The following is a 20,661-nucleotide window of genomic DNA, read 5'->3' on the forward strand; positions in this document are numbered from 1 at the left end:
ATTTTGTTCTAGTATCGAGTTGTAATCATTGAGTTGTAAATAAATAGAAGTGTGATGATCATCATTAATAGAGCATTCTCCCAAAAAAAGAAAAAAAAAGAAAGGCCAAATAAAAAAAGAAAAAAAAAGAAAGGATAAATAAAAAAGGAAGGCCCCAAAAAAAGAAAAGAAGGGACAATGCTACTATCCTTTTTCCACACTTATGCTTCAAAGAAGCACCATGATCTTTATGATAGAGAGTCTCTTGTTTTTTCACTTTCATATACTAGTGGGAAATTTTCATTATAGAACTTGGCTTGTATATTCCAACAATGGGCTTCCTCAAATGCCCTAGGTCTTCGTGAGCAAGCAAGTTGGATGCACATCCACTTAGTTTCTTTTGTTGAGCTTTCATACATTTATAGCTCTAGTGCATCCATTGCATGGCAATCCCTACACCTTGCATTGACATCAATTGATGGGCATCTCCCTAGCCCGTTGATTAGCTGTGTCAATGTGAGACTTTCTCCTTTTTTGTCTTCTCCACACAACCCCCATTATCATATTCTATTCCACCCATAGTGTTATATCCATGGCTCACGCTCATGTATTGCGTGAAAGTTGAAAAAAGTTTGAGATTAATAAAGTACGAAACAATTGATTGGCTTGTCATCGGGGTTGTGCATGATGAGAGCATTCTTGTGTGAAGAAAATGGAGCATGACCAAACTATATGATTTTGTAGGGATGAACTTTCTTTGGCCATGTTATTTTGAGAAGACATGATTGCTTAGTTAGTATGCTTGAAGTATTATTATTTTTATGTCAATATTAAAATTTTATCTTGAATCTTATGGATCTGAATATTCTTGCCACAATAAATAAAATTACATGAAGATTATGTTAGGTAGCATTCCACATCAAAAATTCTGTTTTTATCATTTACCTACTCGAGGACGAGTAGCAATTAAGCTTGGGGATGCTTGATACGTCTCCAACGTATCTATAATTTTTTATTGTTCCATGCCATTATATTATCCATCTAGGATGTTTTATATGCATTTATATGTTATTTTATATGATTTTTGGGACTAACCTATTAACCTAGAGCCCAGTGCCAGTTTCTGTTTTTTCCTTGTTGTTGAGTATCGCAGAAGAGGAAAACCAAACGGAGTCCAATTGACCTGAAAATTGACGGAGCTTATTTTTGGACCAGAAGAAGGCCACGGAGTCAAAGAGTTGGGCCAGAAGAGTCCCAGGCTACCCACGAGGGTGGGGGCGCCCACCCCCCTAGGCGCGCCTCCCTGCCTCGTGGACAGCCCGGAGACCCCCCCTGACTTGTTCTCGATGCCAATACCTCTCATATATAACCAAACTTCTAGAAAGAAACCTAGATCGGGAGTTCCGCCACCGCAAGCCTCTGAGTCCACCAAAAACCAATCTAGACCCGTTCTGGCACCCTGCTGGAGGGGGATCCCTCACCGGTGGCCATCTTCATCATCCCGGCACTCTCCATGACGAGGAGGGAGTAGTTCACCCTCGGTGTTGAGGGTATGTATCAGTAGCTATGTGTTTGATCTCTCTCTCTCTCGTGTTCTTGATTTGGCACGATCTTGATGTATCGCGAGCTTTGCTATTATAGTTGGATCTTATGATGTTTCTCCCCCCTCTACTCTCTTGTAATGGATTGAGTTTTCCCTTTGGAGTTAGCTTATCGGATTGAGTCTTTAAGGATCTGAGAACACTTGATGTATGTCTTGCATGTGCTTATCTGTGGTGACAATGGGATATTCACGTGATCCACTTGATGTATGTTTTGGTGATCAACTTGCGGGTTCCGTTTGTGAACTTATGCATAGGGGTTGGCACACGTTTTCATCTTGACTCTTCGATAGAAATTTGGGGCACTCTTTGAAGTTCTATGTGTTGGTTGAATAGATGAATCTGAGATTGTGTGATGCATATCGTATAATCATACCCACGGATACTTGAGGTGACATTAGGGTTTTGGTTGATATGTGTCTTAAGGTGTTATTCTAGTACGAACTCTGTGATAGATCGAACGGAAAGAATAGCTTCGTGTTATTTTACTACGGACTCTTGAATAGATCGATCAGAAAGAATAACTTTGAGGTGGTTTCGTACCCTACAATAATCTCTTCGTTTGTTCTCCGCTATTAGTGACTTTGGAGTGACTCTTTCTTGCATGTTGAGGGATAGTTATATGATCCAATTATGTTATTATTGTTGAGAGAACTTGCACTAGTGAAAGTATGAACCCTAGGCCTTGTTTCAACACATTGCAATACCGTTTTCGCTCACTTTTATCATTAGTTACCTTGCTGTTTTTATATTTTCAGATTATAAAAACCTTTATGTACCATCCATATTGCACTTGTATCACCATCTCTTCGCCGAACTAGTGCACCTATACAATTTACCGTTGTATTGGGTGTGTTGGGGACACAAGAGACTCTTTGTTATTTGGTTGCAGGGTTGTTTGAGAGAGACCATCTTCATCCTACGCCTCCCACGGATTGATAAACCTTAGGTCATCCACTTGAGGGAAATTTGCTATTGTCCTACAAACCTCTACACTTGGAGGCCCAACGTCTACAAGAAGAAGGTTGCATAGTAGACATCACAACCACACGCATGGAGCAGTTGAACACGCAGCAAATGGTCGCCTACAAGCCGGACGACAGTTGCGTCGCTGCGTAGAGAGCAGCCGTGTGGTACCACCTCCGTGTAGTCTATAGTCTCCTTTATATTTCGTGCCATACTTTGCCCTCAAATTTAAACAACAAAATGTTAATGCATGTTTTAAAAATTATATAATTGGAAACTATGTTCAAATACGAATCCAACTATATAATCTTTGGCGACATGCATTCGTATTTTATTAGTTAAATCGTACTTATAAACCAGGACGGTGGTATAGTAGGTAATTAAATTGCAAACGTTTTTTATTAACCGTATGTGTACGTGGCCTTTCGTCCTCCTCTCGCATGTCTTGTCACCCCGCTGCCGCAGACGGCTTACAGCGCAAGCTTGCGCAGCGCGCGGGGGCATTATTTTTGCCAAACAGTGGCGCCAATGAATCGTTGGTGAGCCCATTCCCGCGCAACCTCGCAGGTTCCCGCGCAAGCTTCCTGCCCAACTCGGTGAAATCCCCCAAAATCCCAATGCTTACCGGCCTGCTATAAAACCCCTCACGGCCGGCGAGTCCTACGTTGCTTTGTCCCCTCCATCCGTGTAGCTTATCTCGTCTACTTCTCCCACATTCGCCAATGGCACCGGTCCGTCGTCGTCGCTCAGCCACTCCGCCGTCATCAGAGGACAGCTCCAGCTGGGAGGCTACATCGTGGCGGTGGCGCAGTCCCCGGCGTAGTGTAGTGCGCGTAGCGTCCCTATTGGGTGTGCGCGGAACACCCACCACACGCTCCGCCGCCAGTGCCCGTCGGCAGCTGTTGCCGGCCGCCGTTGCCGCCACACCACCGTCGAAAGCCAGGGCCATCGCCTGCTCCGCCGCCGCGGCCTGAAGGCGGGAGATGGCCGTCGTGGCCGCCACCCCACTGCCGGCCACTATGGCCATCACCCGCTCCGCCACCGCGGTTCGAAGGCGGGAGGTGGTGGTCGTGGCCGCCACCCCGTCGTCGGCCGCCGTGGCCGCCAACCCACCGTCGACTGCCGGGGTCATCACCCGCTCCACCACCACCCCCCGAAGGCGGGAGGCGGAGGTGGATGCCCGCACGTGCCACAGCAACCTTGCGCGCTACGCCGAGTTCCTGCGGGAGGAGGAGCGCCTCGTCGAGCATGCAAAGAGCCTTACCGCCGCAGTGGCAGTGGCACGCCGCCTCAGAGGCGAGGAATCAGGATATCTACAAGGAGAACCACCGCTTCGAGAGGGGTCGTCTGGAGCGGCAGAGGGCGTTCGAGGCGAGCGGCGCTGAAGCTGCATTAGCGGCAGGCACCGCATTGCGGGTGCCTAGCTCGTCGGTAGGCTCCGTCTCCTCCGCCTCTTACTGAGCGCGCTCGGCAGAGGAGAGGCAGCCGGAAGTAGTACAAAGCATCCAAAGCTGCATTAGCGGTAGGCACCGCATTGCGGGTGCCTAATAGAATTTTGGATTTACTAGAATTTAAAAACCAGGCATCTCAATGTTTTCCCGGCAATCAACGGTGCCCTGGTGTTTGAAATTCATTCCCATTTCTTGCATGGGACCTAACCATGCACCCAAGGACACATATTTGATTTTTCAACCAATTTATATGCACTGGAGCATGTGCATGTAGTTCAAATTTGAATTGTGCACATAAAATGCATTGAAAACTCAGGTAATGCATGAAAATGTCCAAACGAACCCCGAAAAATCACAAAAAATCACACAACACTCCTGTTGTTCTATGTTAACATAAGAAAAAAAATTGAAAGCAATAAGAGGCAATGGATATCATTTCGTCCACAAAGGTGGGACGTTCCCTACCGAAAACCATCATGCTTGTTGTGAGAAGCTCCGGTTTGTGAGAAGCATATACCCAGACCTGCCCCAAATGGGTCAAAATTTGTGCCACGGCATGTTGATGCCGCTCCATGATAGCATGCCAAGTTTCATGAATTTCAGACGATTTTTGGATTTACTAGAATTTAAAAACCAGGCATCTCAATGTTTTGCCGGCAATCAACGGTGCCCCGGTGTTTGAAATTGTCGGGACCCCGATTCCAAGTCACACCGATCTAGCCTGTAACACCTCATATCACTTTGCGGCCTCACGCACGGTACTCCCACGGCTGTCGCCTTACCATGGCCCGGGACCGTTTGCGCCTTTTGGCTCACGTATATGACAATGTCGCTAGCATCCATATGACAGGGAACCCGGGCCGACATGGCTAGTCGTGAACCCAAAGCGGCACTAACGTATGGGGAGAGGCATACATGAATCAACATCGAACGTGTCGGACAGCAGCGTGCGAATCCGGGCTGTAGCACTGGGCTAACAGGACTCCGGGAACCCGGGCTGTAGCAGGCTAGGCAGGACTCCGGATGTCACCGCGTGACATTTCCCCGAAGGGACAGACACAGGAACGATATGAAACACATGCCGGCCAGTCAAGTGTCCAGAGCAGTAGTGCTGGGCTAGCAGGACTCCGGTGAACCGGGCTGTAGCGGACTACTATGGCTCAAGGAGGCACTAGACTACATTTCCCCATAAGAGAGGCTGCTAAGGATAGACAACTAGATTGTCGGATCCCACACATACCAAGCATTTCAATCATACACACAATATGCTCGATATGTGCGAATACAACATGGCATCACAACAAGACTCTACGACTCAGAGTATTTATTCATTAGGCTCCGAAGAGCCAGATATTACAAACATGGGTCTCATGACCCAACATTCAGAGCATACAAGTCAAAGCACATGCGGAAGCTTAACATGTCTGAGTACAGACATCTACAAATGAAAAAGGCTGAGAAGCCTGACTATTTACTAGATCCTGCCGAGGGCACAAGATCGTAGCTGAGGTATCAAGCTAAACGTCGAAGTCCACACGGAACTACTAACGAGACTGACATCTCTCTGCAAAACATAGAATAGGCAAACGTGAGTACAAATGTACCCAGCAAGACTTACATCAGAACTATCTATATATGCATCGGTATCAACAAAGGGGGTGGTGGAGTTTAACTGCAGCAAGCCAGCTTTGACTCGGTGGCTATCCTGAACTATGACTGCAAGTAACTCTTTTGAGGTGGCGCACACGAGTCCACATATTCACCATATCAATACACCACTATGGATCCGCTCCCGTCTCCCTACGAGAACGCCATCCATAGCACTCACGCTTATCTTGCGCGTTAGAGTATCCACTTTCACTTGTCTATGAACTGTTATAGGCAACCCAGAAGTCCTTTACCGCGGACACGGCTATTCGAATAGATCATATTAACCCTGCAGGGGTGTACTTCGTCACACATGCTCTCGCCACTTACCACCATGTACACGTCGTGTACCTCGGCAACCTTCAAGCGGAAGCCTGGCGAGGGAGTCGGCCACGACCTGACTAACCACAAGTTTCTCGTCTAGGTTTATCGCCTATTCGGGTTCCATCCGCAAGGAGATCCGGCCGGGGTGTCGCTCACGGCCCCAAACGATGTGAACAGGGTTCCCAAGCCCACCTCGACGGATGGATCTACGCTTGGTACACCGTGCCACGGTGCCTAGTCTGTCCCAAGCCCACCTGTACCGGGTACCACTTGGTAGACTACTAACACAACCTACAAACACCAGAAACTAGTTGCAACTCCTGGACGGAGATCGAGGCGGTTAATAAGCCGAGAGGGGTCGAGTTACCGGAACCCAATGTGTGGTAGTAACTGTTCATGGATCACAAACACAGAACTCAGTTCCTGAGGACGGTTTCAATGAGACAACCTACCATGTACTCCTACATGGCCTCTCACCGCTACCTTTACCAAATCGTGTTCACACCCTTAGCTCTCACACAGTAGGACATGTTCACCACTTTCCAATTCATTCCCGATGAATCAGACCTGACACAACTCTAAGCAATAGCAGGCATGACAAACAAGCATGAATGAGTAGGCACATCAGGGCTCAAACAACTCCTACTCATGCTAGTGGGCTATTTACTGTGGCAATGACAGGTCATGCAGAGGATAAAGGGGTTCAGCTACCGCAGCAAGTAACAGATGAATCGTTGTTGTCCTAATGCAGTAAAAGAGAGCAGGAGCGAGAGAGTGGGATTGTATCGGAATGAACAAGGGGGTTTTGCTTGCCTGGCACTTCTGAAGATAGCATTGAGTCTTCATTAGTGTCAGCGATCACAACGTCGGAACATCGTCTACTGAGGGGGGACAAACACCGGCAACAGAGAAGAAATACAATCAATGCAATGCACAATATGATGCATGATCATGACATGGCAATATGAATGTGTTTTGAGCTAATGCAGCTAGCAACATATTAAATGGAGTTGGTTTGAATCCAAGATTCAAATTCAAACTCCATATGTGGAAATTCAAATGCCATTTACATGATTTGTCCTAGACAGCAAGGTTAAGTTGCTCTAACATGCATGAAACCAGTACAGATGGATAGATTGGATTTTTCTGATCATTTTTCATATATAAATCTCTTCATTTGGAGTTACGGTAATTTCTATGAATTTTAGAAGTTTATAGGATTTTCTGGAATTCCTGAATTATTTTAAATCCAGAAAAGGATTAATTGCGTCAGCACTGCATCATGCCTGTGTCAGCAGGTCAGCAGCGCTGACCAGGGTCAAACTTGACGTGTGGGGTCCACACGTCAGTGACACCTTGTGCTAACCCGCGTTGACTAGCACTTTGACCTGCTGCGGGGCCCATTGTCAGTGGCTAAGGGCGGCTGAGCTGGCAGGGATTAACGCTAATGACTGCGCCACGTCGGTCCTCGCCGGAGTTTCGCCGGCGACAACCAAAATTGCGGCGGCAACTCGCCGGACTTGAGCTACAGACGGCGGCTGGACGCGCGAAACCCACCAGGAGGTAGCCCACGCTCTTCCGCATCCAGGGGAGGTGACAGAAGGTCGCGGGGTGGCCTAGTTCGCCGGCGGCGAGCACGAATGCGGCGGCCGGAGTTCGGGCACTGATGGCTTAGGCGCTACAGTGTGTTTCGAGGCGAACTGGTGGGGTCTGCGGCTTCCCGAGGAAGCGGTGAGCACGCCTACGTGCTCTGGTGCGACGTGCGGGTGTTGCAACCGCGGCGGCGACATGGCCGGCGGCGGGGAGCACTCGGCTCCGGTGGTTGATGCGGCTAGGGGGCAAATCAGGCAACGAGGCATGGGGGCAACGGTGCAACGGCTCACCGCGGTTCTTCTGGTGCTGCTGGCGGGGCAGGGGAGGCACGGGGTCCGGCGAGACGACGGTGGGGATAACCGGCACCCGAGGTCGAAATCGGCGGCGTTGGAGATGCAGCAGAGCTTCTAGCGCCGTGTGACTCGATGGAGAGGATGACGACGTCGTGGCGGAGCCTCTGGGCGCGTTGGTGAGGCGAGGGGAAGGCGGTGGCCGCGGTGGTGGCGATCGGCGGCGACGGGCTCGCTCGGGTGGCTGCGGCGCGAGCGCTGGGGGGAGAGGGAGGAACCAGAGAGGGGGGAGATGTAGGGGGTGTCGTGGCGCTCTTGGCGCCCTCCAGCAGCAGCGGCGGCAAGCAGGAGGTGGCCGCGCGCGTGCTGGCGTGCGGAGGCCACGCGCCCTCGTCCTTCTGGCGCAAGGAGGAGGACGACTGGTATGGCCAGATGGGCCGGCTGGGCTCCACAGGTAAGTGGGCTGCCAGGTTAGGCCAGGTAACTCTCTCTCTCTCTTTTATTTCTATTTTTCTATTTCTTTTGCTCTGTTTTGATTTAGTAATAATACTAAACCATTTCATAAAATCCTGGAAATAATTATGGGTGACTTCTGAATTATTCCAGTGACCCTTAACAATTTCCAACATTTTTGGAGCATCTGAAATATATATAGCATCCAAATAGCTCCAATTCAAATATGTTTGAATTAATTCAAAGACCATAAATGCCTTGGAAAAATGTGCATGACCTCTGGTAAAGGTTTTAACCTCTTTCCATAGATAATGAACATTTTTGAAGGGCATTTTGGGTTTAATGGAAATATTTTTATTTTGAACCTAGTTGAATTCATTTGGTGCTAGGGTTTCACAATCCCCAATTCAAGTTTAAATGAAATTTAGACATGATGCAGCAACCAAGCTAGTCCAAGTGCATAGCAAGGCTAGGGATGTGACAACTCACCCCCACTAAACAAAAATCTCGTCCCGAGATTCAAGCGTAGGGTAAGATGAAAGGGGAACGCAAACTAACATAATCTTCACGATCCAATTGTTCTTCTCGAAGATGTTGATTCATTGCATCCCTTGATCTTAACGTCTCGCTTTGAGAACTACATCCAACATAACAACGAATAGAGAGGGAGAATTTTTGGAAGAATCAATGTTCCTGAGGTTCGAGCAACTTAGGATCATCTTAATGATCACAAGATCAACTCACGGAATGGGACATAGAAACATCTCTGGAGCTGAGAGGCAAAACATGCATCAGAAGGGACGGAAGAAACAATTTGGCGAAGGTTTCAGAATAGCGAGGTAGTATTGCCATGATTCCATAATGGGGCACCTTGGAAAAGGTGACTCGTAGAATTATTCCCTCAAGTGGCAAAAAGAATTACTTTTGATATAAATATCATTGAAACTCTTCATACCAGCCTAAGGCAATTTACAAATGATCGTGTGAACGAATTCGAAAGAATGGCATAATCGGACTAGAATTGATGATGTGAACTACCTTGTTGAAGACAACGAAATGGATGATTTGCTTATCATCGGGGATGGATGGAACTCATAGTAGGACCACTTTTGAACATGATCCTAAGCAGTAATTACTGAGGTGCAAGCTGGGGACAAAATGCAAATGCTGGGTATGACTTTGGTAACTGGGGATAACTCAACGAGAGTGATTCCACCGTTGAATGGTTCTAGAATAACCGGGGAAATTGGGGCCAATCCCAGTTAGTGCCGATGATGACACCTAATGCTTGCGCGTGCTCTCAAGAACTTGAGCATTTCCATATTCATCAAGTTTTACCAATATCCGTGTTGAGGATCCTGGCAGCACCACATACTACCATGATGAACGGTGATGGAGGATGCAGGTGCAAAGGAGGACATCACTTTCTCAGATTTTTCCTTAGCAATGCCAACGAAGCAAATCTGGATGATCGACCGAGAGACATTTAGCACTCCGCTTCTAATGTTCTCCTTGATGCACTAGCATATCCCACTCATAGATATGGTTTGATATCTAGAACATCAAGTAAAAGGTCGGACTTCGGAAATATAAAAATCCATAAGGAACAACTAGGGAGCAAATCCTACGAAATCCTTATGGGGAGGTGGCCAACTTTCTCAATCAAGATACTACAATAATAGGTCTTCCGGCTGGGTGTGTTGGCCACGACATCCACTTACCGGTAACAGAGAGACCATTAGTATAGTTCTTGGGAAACGTTCAACCATCACATCTGCCTAAGATTCAGATCTGGTTGGTGTCGGGGTATTCCAGACTCAGCATGTCTGAAAGTGAAAGGTTGCAACACAAATCGACGAGATGACGTTGCAAGATTCTCGGGAAATGAACTACGATAGCAAGCTCCAAAATATGAGCTGGTTCTGCTACACACATGTGAACACGCTGTCCCAGACAAACATGACCACGTAGTAGTCTTATAATAAAACACTACCGAGTTCAGGTGGGGAACCATCATCGAGGATATTGAAGTCCTGGTATATGTCTTGCTCTTAAGAAGGAACTTCTTCTCCTTGAACAAATCAGTTAGTGGCTTGATGTGCTACGGAATTCATATGGAACGAAGATGATCAGTCTAACAGACCATAGAATACTTCACACATGCATAACTGACTTGGGATGATTCCAGAGGAAGCAAAAACAAACTTTCTCGAATTCACGGCGGCAACTTACATCAAGTGCATGTGAATTAGAGGAAGTATCTTCTTTCATCCAAACATATACCTCATGAATGGGACACGAGGGCAACGCTTACAAAGTTTCCAACACTAGCTTAATGCTCAACAAAATCATGGACAAGATTAAAATGTTGTCAATGGGCTCAGCAACAATCCATCCAGGCTTCCATATAGATGGAGTTCCAAAATTAAGTAAACACGGGAATAGCATTGGTCAGACCCAAAAGATGTAATGGTGTATGCTCGAGGAATCAACCACGAGTAGGACAACATTACGAACATCATTGGTTCTGATTTGATTTGATGATAGCCCATACTCAAATCAAAGTTTGGTTAAGATGATAGGTCCATTAATTGATCACGAGGACCAATCGATGAGGATATCATCTTTCTTCAACACGCACACAGACCCAAGATATCCCTTTGGAAATGAACTAAGTTAGACAAGCTTTTATCTTCCAACTCTCCAAGTTGTTGTTTAGCTTGACCAACTAGCTCAGGGGTATCCAACACAGATTCTTGGAGAAGGGGTGGTTTATTGGAAAACCAACTTGATCACGAATTCAACATAGCGGTCAGGTGTCAACCTAGTGATACTTCCGAGAAGATATTCGGAAAATCACGTACCACCGATATGTTACTAGGCTCGAGAACAATCTCGCTTTTCAGGGCAAGACGATATGACCAAGAGAGTGATGGATTGACACAATCCTATCTCGTTGATCGAGGTGTGCACCAGGGAAAATGGACTAGGTCGCACGATAAATCTTAGGATGATGATTCAGTAACCAACACACCAAGAATAAAATTATTGTCCGTTAACTACCGAGCAACATGGTTGCCAGGAGTATTGATTTCACACATCACGGTCCACTTGTCGGTATTCCGGTTGTGACAACACGGGACCGAGGAATGAATAATGATGGCGAGAAGTATCACTGCGTCAAGAATTCATAAGAGGTGGTGCAATTCTCATGACACTCTTGACATAAAGATGGCAACGCTCCAAGGTAGAACAGAACAAAAGCTGGTTAGGCATTTGATCTGCGGGATACAACTACTTTGACCCAATCCCAAAGATGGACGAGGTACTGGAGTTTGTTTCTCCTAGTCATTCCGGATTAGAATGGCTTGACAGACCACAAGAATAATAGGCATCGATAACACAAATGCACAATTACTCCTGACTATCGATTGACAGACGATGGTCGGAATACCAATGAAGAGGGACAACTCAAGGGGACATATATGTTTCTGAGTTGTGGATGCATAGATTAATGTCGAACCAAGTTCAACCTATTTCTTTCGGATAATCCATGCAGAAAGGTAGGACTGGCAGATTCATAATTCAGAATGGAGGACTCATCAAGAGCACTCTTATTGTGATCTTTTGGTTCAAGAACTTCTGCCGTAAGCAGTTCATGGTATTGGAAGAACGATATACCACAGACCTCGAGGACTATCGCAGAGGTTACTAATATCCTAAAGGTACGAGCAACACTATCAACACGAGGTAAGTAGAGTGAATCTCGGGTCAAGAACCCAGGAGTAGAATACCTACTACTAAATGGCATCACGAGATGCTTTCGAGAATGGTGGCCAGAATCATCACACCGGGAACACAAAACATGGCTAGATTACTAGGTGACTCCCTAAGACACCTAGGGTCATAATAATAGCTCCAACATATATGTCGAGGCAATAGAGTGCCTCAACGCACCGGTAGTGTGCTTAATCTGGCCCAAAGGGACGCAAAACAGAGGGAAAGGATTTTGCAAATGCATCGGATTGTTTAGAAACCTGGGATGACTCGGACAACATAACGGCTGTAAATGCTCAAAAAGAATTGAGACATCCTACAAAATGGTGGCATAACCACTCAACATCACAATATCAAGGTTCCGAGACCAACTATGATCACACGGAAGTAGTAGAAACTGAACTGAGGCTTCAGACCAACAATCCTACGAGTCTACGGATTAGTAACACGTGACCCTGATAGAAAGATGAGAAGCCTAGTTCTTAATCCCCGTAGAAAAGAAGAGGGTGACTCAGATTAGAGGGCATAAGGTAAAGGAGTAAAAAGAGCCTTACGTTCCCATCCACAATCAATTCCCTTTTATAACTAAAGCATTTCTAGACTCAACTTCGACCAGTTTGGCTTGGTAATCCTACAGGCAGTCAGGCTCTGATACCAAAACTGTTGGGACCCCGATTCCAAGTCACACCGATCTAGCCTGTAACACCTCATATCACTTTGCGGCCTCACGCACGGTACTCCCACGGGTGTCGCCTTACCATGGCCCGGGACCGTTTGCGCCTTTTGGCTCACGTATATGACAATGTCGCTAGCATCCATATGACAGGGAACCCGGCCCGAAATGGCTAGTCGTGAACCCAAAGCGGCACTAACGTATGGGGACAGGCATACATGAATCAACATCGAACGTGTCGGTCAGCAGCGTGCGAATCCGGGCTGTAGCACTGGGCTAACAGGACTCCGGGAACCCGGGCTGTAGCAGGCTAGGCAGGACTCCGGATGTCACCGCGTGACATTTCCCCGAAGGGACAGACACAGGAACGATATGAAACACATGCCGGCCAGTCAAGTGTCCAGAGCAGTAGTGCTGGGCTAGCAGGACTCCGGTGAACCGGGCTGTAGCGGACTACTATGGCTCAAGGAGGCACTAGACTACATTTCCCCATAAGAGAGGCTGCTAAGGATAGACAACTAGATTGTCGGATCCCACACATACCAAGCATTTCAATCATACACACAATATGCTCGATATGTGCGAATACAACATGGCATCACAACAAGACTCTACGACTCAGAGTATTTATTCATTAGGCTCCGAAGAGCCAGATATTACAAACATGGGTCTCATGACCCAACATTCAGAGCATACAAGTCAAAGCACATGCGGAAGCTTAACATGTCTGAGTACAGACATCTACAAATGAAAAAGGCTGAGAAGCCTGACTATTTACTAGATCCTGCCGAGGGCACAAGATCGTAGCTGAGGTATCAAGCTAAACGTCGAAGTCCACACGGAACTACTAGCGAGACTGACATCTCTCTGCAAAACATAGAATAGGCAAACGTGAGTACAAATGTACCCAGCAAGACTTACATCAGAACTATCTATATATGCATCGGTATCAACAAAGGGGGTGGTGGAGTTTAACTGCAGCAAGCCAGCTTTGACTCGGTGGCTATCCTGAACTATGACTGCAAGTAACTCTTTTGAGGTGGCGCACACGAGTCCACATATTCACCATATCAATACACCACTATGGATCCGCTCCCGTCTCCCTACGAGAACGCCATCCATAGCACTCACGCTTATCTTGCGCGTTTTAGAGTATCCACTTTCACTTGTCTATGAACTGTTATAGGCAACCCAGAAGTCCTTTACTGCGGACACGGCTATTCGAATAGATCATATTAACCCTGCAGGGGTGTACTTCGTCACACACGCTCTCACCACTTAACACCATGTACACGTCGTGTACCTCGGCAACCTTCAAGCGGAAGCCTGGCGAGGGAGTCGGCCACGACCTGACTAACCACACAAGTCTCTCGTCCAGGTTTATCGCCTATTCGGGTTCCATCCGCAAGGAGATCCGGCCGGGGTGTCGCTCACGGCCCCAAACGATGTGAACAGGGTTCCCAAGCCCACCTCGACGGATGAATCTACGCTTGGTACACCGTGCCACGGTGCCTAGTCTGTCCCAAGCCCACCTGTACCGGGTACCACTTGGTAGACTACTAACACAACCTACAAACACCAGAAATTAGTTGCAACTCCTGGACGGAGATCGAGGCGGTTAATAAGCCGAGAGGGGTCGAGTTACCGGAACCCAATGTGTGGTAGTAACTGTTCATGGATCACAAACACAGAACTCAGTTCCTGAGGACGGTTTCAATGAGACAACCTACCATGTACTCCTACATGGCCTCTCACCGCTACCTTTACCAAATCGTGTTCACACCCTTAGCTCTCACACAGTAGGACATGTTCACCACTTTCCAATTCATTCCCGATGAATCAGACCTGACACAACTCTAAGCAATAGCAGGCATGACAAACAAGCATGAATGAGTAGGCACATCAGGGCTCAAACAACTCCTACTCATGCTAGTGGGCTATTTACTGTGGCAATGACAGGTCATGCAGAGGATAAAGGGGTGCAGCTACTGCAGCAAGTAACAGATGAATCGTTGTTGTCCTAATGTAGTAAAAGAGAGCAGGAGCGAGAGAGTGGGATTGTATCAGAATGAACAAGGGGGTTTTGCTTGCCTGGCACTTCTGAAGATAGCATTGAGTCTTCATTAGTGTCAGCGATCACAACGTCGGAACATCGTCTACTGAGGGGGGACAAACACCGGCAACAGAGAAGAAATACAATCAATGCAATGCACAATATGATGCATGATCATGACATGGCAATATGAATGTGTTTTGAGCTAATGCAGCTAGCAACATATTAAATGGAGTTGGTTTGAATCCAAGATTCAAATTCAAACTCCATATGTGGAAATTCAAATGCCATTTACATGATTTGTCCTAGACAGCAAGGTTAAGTTGCTCTAACATGCATGAAACCAGTACAGATGGATAGATTGGATTTTTCCGATCATTTTTCATATATAAATCTCTTCATTTGGAGTTACGGTTTAATTTCTATGAATTTTAGAAGTTTATAGGATTTTCTGGAATTCCTGAATTATTTTAAATCCAGAAAAGGATTAATTGCGTCAGCACTGCGTCATGCCTGTGTCAGCAGGTCAGCAGCGCTGACCAGGGTCAAACCTGACGTGTGGGGTCCACACGTCAGTGACACCTGGTGCTAACCCGCGTTGACTAGCACTTTGACCTGCTGCGGGGCCCATTGTCAGTGGCTAAGGGCGGCTGAGCTGGCAGGGATTAACGCTAATGACTGCGCCACGTCGGTCCTCGCCGGAGTTTCACCGGCGACAACCAAAATTGCGGCGGCAACTCGCCGGACTTGAGCTACAGACGGCGGCTGGACGCGTGAAACCCACCAAGAGGTAGCCCACGCTCTTCCGCATCCAGGGGAGGTGTCAGAAGGTCGCGGGGTGGCCTGGTTCGCCGGCGGCGAGCACGAATGCGGCGGCCGGAGTTCGGGCACTGATGGCTTAGGCGCTACAGCGTGTTTCGAGGCGAACTGGTGGGGTCTGCGGCTTCCTGAGGAAGCGCTGAGCACGCCTACGTGCTCTGGTGCGACGTGCGGGTGTTGCAACCGCGGCGGCGACATGGCCGGCGGCGGGGAGCACTCGGCTCCGGTGGTTGATGCGGCTAGGGGGCAAATAAGGCAACGAGGCATGGGGGAAACGGTGCAACGGCTCACCGCGGTTCTTCTGGTGCTGCTGGCGGGGCAGGGGAGGCACGGGGTCCGGCGAGACGACGGTGGGGATCACCGGCACCCGAGGTCGAAATCGGCGGCGTTGGAGATGCAGCAGAGCTTCTGGCGCCGTGTGACTCGATGGAGAGGACGACGACGTCGTGGCGGAGCCTCTGGGCGCGTTGGTGAGGCGAGGGGAAGGCGGTGGCTGCGGTGGTGGCGATCGGCGGCGACGGGCTCGCTCGGGTGGCTGCGGCGCGAGCGCTGGGGGGAGAGGGAGGAACCAGAGAGGGGGGAGATGCAGGGGGTGTCGTGGCGCTCTTGGCGCCCTCCAGCAGCAGCGGCGGCAAGCAGGAGGTGGCCGCGCGCGTGCTGGCGTGCGGAGGCCACGCGCCCTCGTCCTTCTGGCGCAAGGAGGAGGACGACTGGCATGGCCAGATGGGCCGGCTGGGCTGCACAGGTAAGTGGGCTGCCAGGTTAGGCCAGGTAACTCTCTCTCTCTCTCTCTTTTATTTCTATTTTTCTATTTCTTTTGCTCTGTTTTGATTTAGTAATAATACTAAACCATTTCATAAAATCCTGGAAATAATTATGGGTGACTTCTGAATTATTCCAGTGACCCTTAACAATTTCCAACATTTTTGGAGCATCTGAAATATATATAGCATCCAAATAGCTCCAATTCAAATATGTTTGAATTAATTCAAAGACCATAAATGCCTTGGAAAAATGTGCATGACCTCTGGTAAAGGTTTTAACCTCTTTCCATAGATAATGAACATTTTTGAAGGGCATTTTGGGTTTAATGGAAATATTTTTATTTTGAACCTAGTTGAATTCATTTGGTGCTAGGGTTTGACAATCCCCAATTCAAGTTTAAATGAAATTTAGACATGATGCAGCAACCAAGCTAGTCCAAGTGCATAGCAAGGCTAGGGATGTGACAGAAATTCATTCCCATTTCTTGCATGTGACCGAAGCTTGCACCCAAGGACATATATTTGATTTTTCAACCAATTTATATGCACTTGAGCATGTGCATGTACTTCAAATTTAAATTTTGCACATAAAATGCATTGAAAACTCAGTTAATGCATAAAAATGTACAAACGAACCCCAAAAAATCAAACAACACTCCTGTTGGTCTATGTTGACACGAGAAAAAAATTTGAAAGCAATAAGAGGCAATGGATATCGTTTCGTCCACAAAGGTGGGACGTTCCCTACCGAAAACCATCATGCTTGTTGTGAGAAGCTCTGGTTTGTAAGAAGCATATACCCAAACGTGCCTCAAATGGGACAAAATTTGTACCACGGCATGTTGATGCCGCTCCATGATAGCATGCCAAGTTTCATGAATTTCAGACGAGGTTTGGATTTACTAGAATTGAAAAACCAGGCATCTCAATGTTTTGCCGGCAATCAACGGTGCCCCGGTGTTTGAAATTCCTTCCCATTTCTTGCATGGGACCTAAGCAAGCACCCAAGGACACATATTTGATTTTTCAACCAATTTATATGCACTGGAGCATGTGCATGTAGTTCAAATTTGAATTATGCACATAAAATGCATTGAAAACTCAGTTAATGCATAAAAATGTCCAAACGAACCCCGAAAAATCACAAAAAATCACACAACACTCCTGTTGTTCTATGTTGACACAAGAAAAAAATTGTAAGCAATAAGAGGCAATGGATATCGTTTTGTCCACAAAGGTGGGACGTTCCCTACCAAAAACCATCATGCCTGTTGTGAGAAGCTCCGGTTTGTGAGAAGCATATACCCAAACCTGCCCCAAATGGGACAAAATTTGTACCACGACATGTGTGATGCCGCTCCATGAAAGCATGCCAAGTTTCATGAATTTCAGAAGAGTTTTGGATTTAATAGAATTTAAAAACCAGGCATCTCAATGTTTTGCCGGCAATCAACGGTGCCCCGGTGTTTGAAATTCATTCCCATTTCTTGCATGGGACCTAAGCATGCACCCAAGGACACATATTTGATTTTCAACCAATTTATATGCACTGGAGCATGTGTATGTAGTTCAAATTTGAATTATGCACATCAAATGAATTAAAAACTCAGTTAATGCATAAAATGTCCAAACGAACCCCAAAAAATCACAAAAAATCACACAACACTCCTGTTGTTCTATGTTGACACGAGAAATAAATTTGAAAGCAATAAGAGGCAATGGATATCGTTTCGTCCACAAAGGTGGGACGTTCCCTACCGAAAACCATCATGCTTGTTGTGAGAAGCTCCGGTTTGTGAGAAGCATATACCCAAACCTGCCCAAATGGGACAAAATTTGTACCACGACATGTTGATGCTGCCCCATGATAGCATGCCAAGTTTCATGAATTTCAGACGAATTTTGGATTTACTAGAATTTAAAAACTAGGCATCTCAATGTTTTGCCGGCAATCAACGGTGCCCCGGTGTTTGAAATTCATTCCCATTTCTTGCATGGGACCTAAGCATGCACCCAAGGACACAGATTTGATTTTTCAACCAATTTATTTGTTGGAGTTTTTCAGAGAAGGAAAGGTGAGTTAGAGGTGAATGAGTCACTTGGGTGGAAGTCAAGGGTAGGCCCAAGTGTTCAAGTCCATTTGAATTGATTCAAAACTCCAAATCCAAAGCAAATGCAAATGAAAGTCTGGAAAAAGAGAGAAGGCAAATCCAGGCTGTCACAAACCTACCCCACTTAAGATGAATCTCATCCTCGAGATTCGGTTGCTTGGGAAAACAATTCTGGGTAGATTATCCTTAAAAATTCCTCTCTTTCCCAGGTTGCTTCTTCTTCGGTGTGATGCTCCCACTGGACCTTGTAAAATTTGTTTGCTTTGCTGCGTGTGACCCTTTCTGTCGCATCCAAGATTCTGAATGGTCTCTCCTCATACGTTAAATATTTGGCGAGCTCAATTTCTGACATATCATTCCTCTTCTCGGGTGGTGAAATACACCTTCTCAGCTGTGATACGTGGAACACGTTGTGTACTTCTGACAATTCTGGTGGCAATTCCAACTGATAAGCAACGGTGCCAACTCGTGTCATGACCGGGAATGGACCAATATACCTTGGTGCCAATTTGCCCCGGGTCTGAAATCTCTTGACTCCCTTCATGGGTGTGACTCGGAGATACACGTGTTCACTGGGTTCAAAACTGACTTGCCGATGTTTGGCATCATAATAACTCTTCTGTCGTGACTTAGCTAGTTGTAGTCTATCTCGAATTTCCTTGACTTGTTTCTCTGCCTCTAGTATCAGATCAGTACCGAAGATACGTCCGTCTCTGGTTTGAGACCAATTTAATGGAGTGCGACACTTACGGCCGTATAAAGCTTCAAAGGGAGACATTTTCAGGCTGGTTTGAAAACCGTTGTTGTATGAGAATTTCGCATATGGCAGACAATCTTCCCATTTGGGTCCATGGGCTAAGTCACATGCTCGAAGCATATCTTCAAGAATTTGATTTACCCGCTCAGTCTGACTATCTGTTTGCGGAGATAGGCGGTGCTATATTTGAGAGCGGTCCCCAAAGCTTGATGGAGTCGGGACCAGAATGCGGATGTAAACAATGAACCTCGGTCCGAAGTGATTGTTTTTGGCACTCCATGCAAACTGACAATCCGGGATACATGCAATTGTGCAAGTTGATCAGCGCGAAAGGTGGTGTGGATGGGAATAAAGTGAGCCACTTTAGTCAGCGTGTCCACTATGACCCATATAGCATCGTTGCCTCGGTGAGTCCTGGGTAGATCAGTGATAAAGTCCATGCAGACATCGTCCCATTTCCATTGCGTGACGGGTAGAGGTTGGAGAAGTCCGGCGGGTTTTTGCTGTTCGCCTTTACTTTGTTGCAGATGTCACAACAAGCGACAAAATATGCGATGTCCCTTTTTATTCCATCCCACCAAAATAACTGTTCTTCGTACATTTTAGTGGCACCTGGGTGTATTGAATATGAGGATTCGTGTGCTTTTGCCAAAATTTTCTTCCTCAAATCTGCTTACTCAGGTACGCATATCCTTCCTCGAAACCTGAGTGTACCCAGTGCGTCCCTTGAGAAATCCTGATTCTTGCCTTCTTGCAGATTTTTGATATATACTTGCAGACTCTTGTCTTCAGCCTATGCTATGTGAATCTCCTCTTCTAGCGTAGGAGTTACTTCCAAAATGTTCGCAAGGCCGGCACTTATAATTACCAAGTTGATCTGAGCGATCTCTTGCAGGAGTTCTGAAGGTAAAGATTCCATCATGGCATTCAAGTTGGCAGGCTTGCGACTGAGGGCATCAGCAACTACGTTGGCTTTTTCCCGGATGGTAATTTATTTCCAAATCATAGTCTTTGACCAACTCGGGCCATCTTCGCTGTCGAAGGTTTAAGTCTGGCTGGGTGAATATATATTTGAGACTCTTGTGGTCGGTAAATATTTGACATCTCTTACCAGTGAGGTAATGTCTCCAAATCTTTAGAGAGTGCACAACAGCGGCTAGCTCCAAATCATGTGTAGGATAGTTTCCTTCATGAGGTCGTAGCTGGCGCGATGCGTAAGCTACCAACTTGCCATCTTGCAAAATTACACACCCAATGCCCTGTATGGATGCGTCGCAATACACATCAAAGCTGCGGTAAATGTCTTGGGGATTCAGGACTGGTGCTGATGTCAATCTGGTTTTTAGCTCGTTAAAGCTTTGCTCGCAATCCACAGTCCATTCAAACTTCTTGTCTTTCTTGAG

This window comes from Aegilops tauschii, chromosome 1 (genome assembly GCF_002575655.3).
Source record: "Aegilops tauschii subsp. strangulata cultivar AL8/78 chromosome 1, Aet v6.0, whole genome shotgun sequence".
NCBI lineage: Eukaryota > Viridiplantae > Streptophyta > Magnoliopsida > Poales > Poaceae > Aegilops > Aegilops tauschii.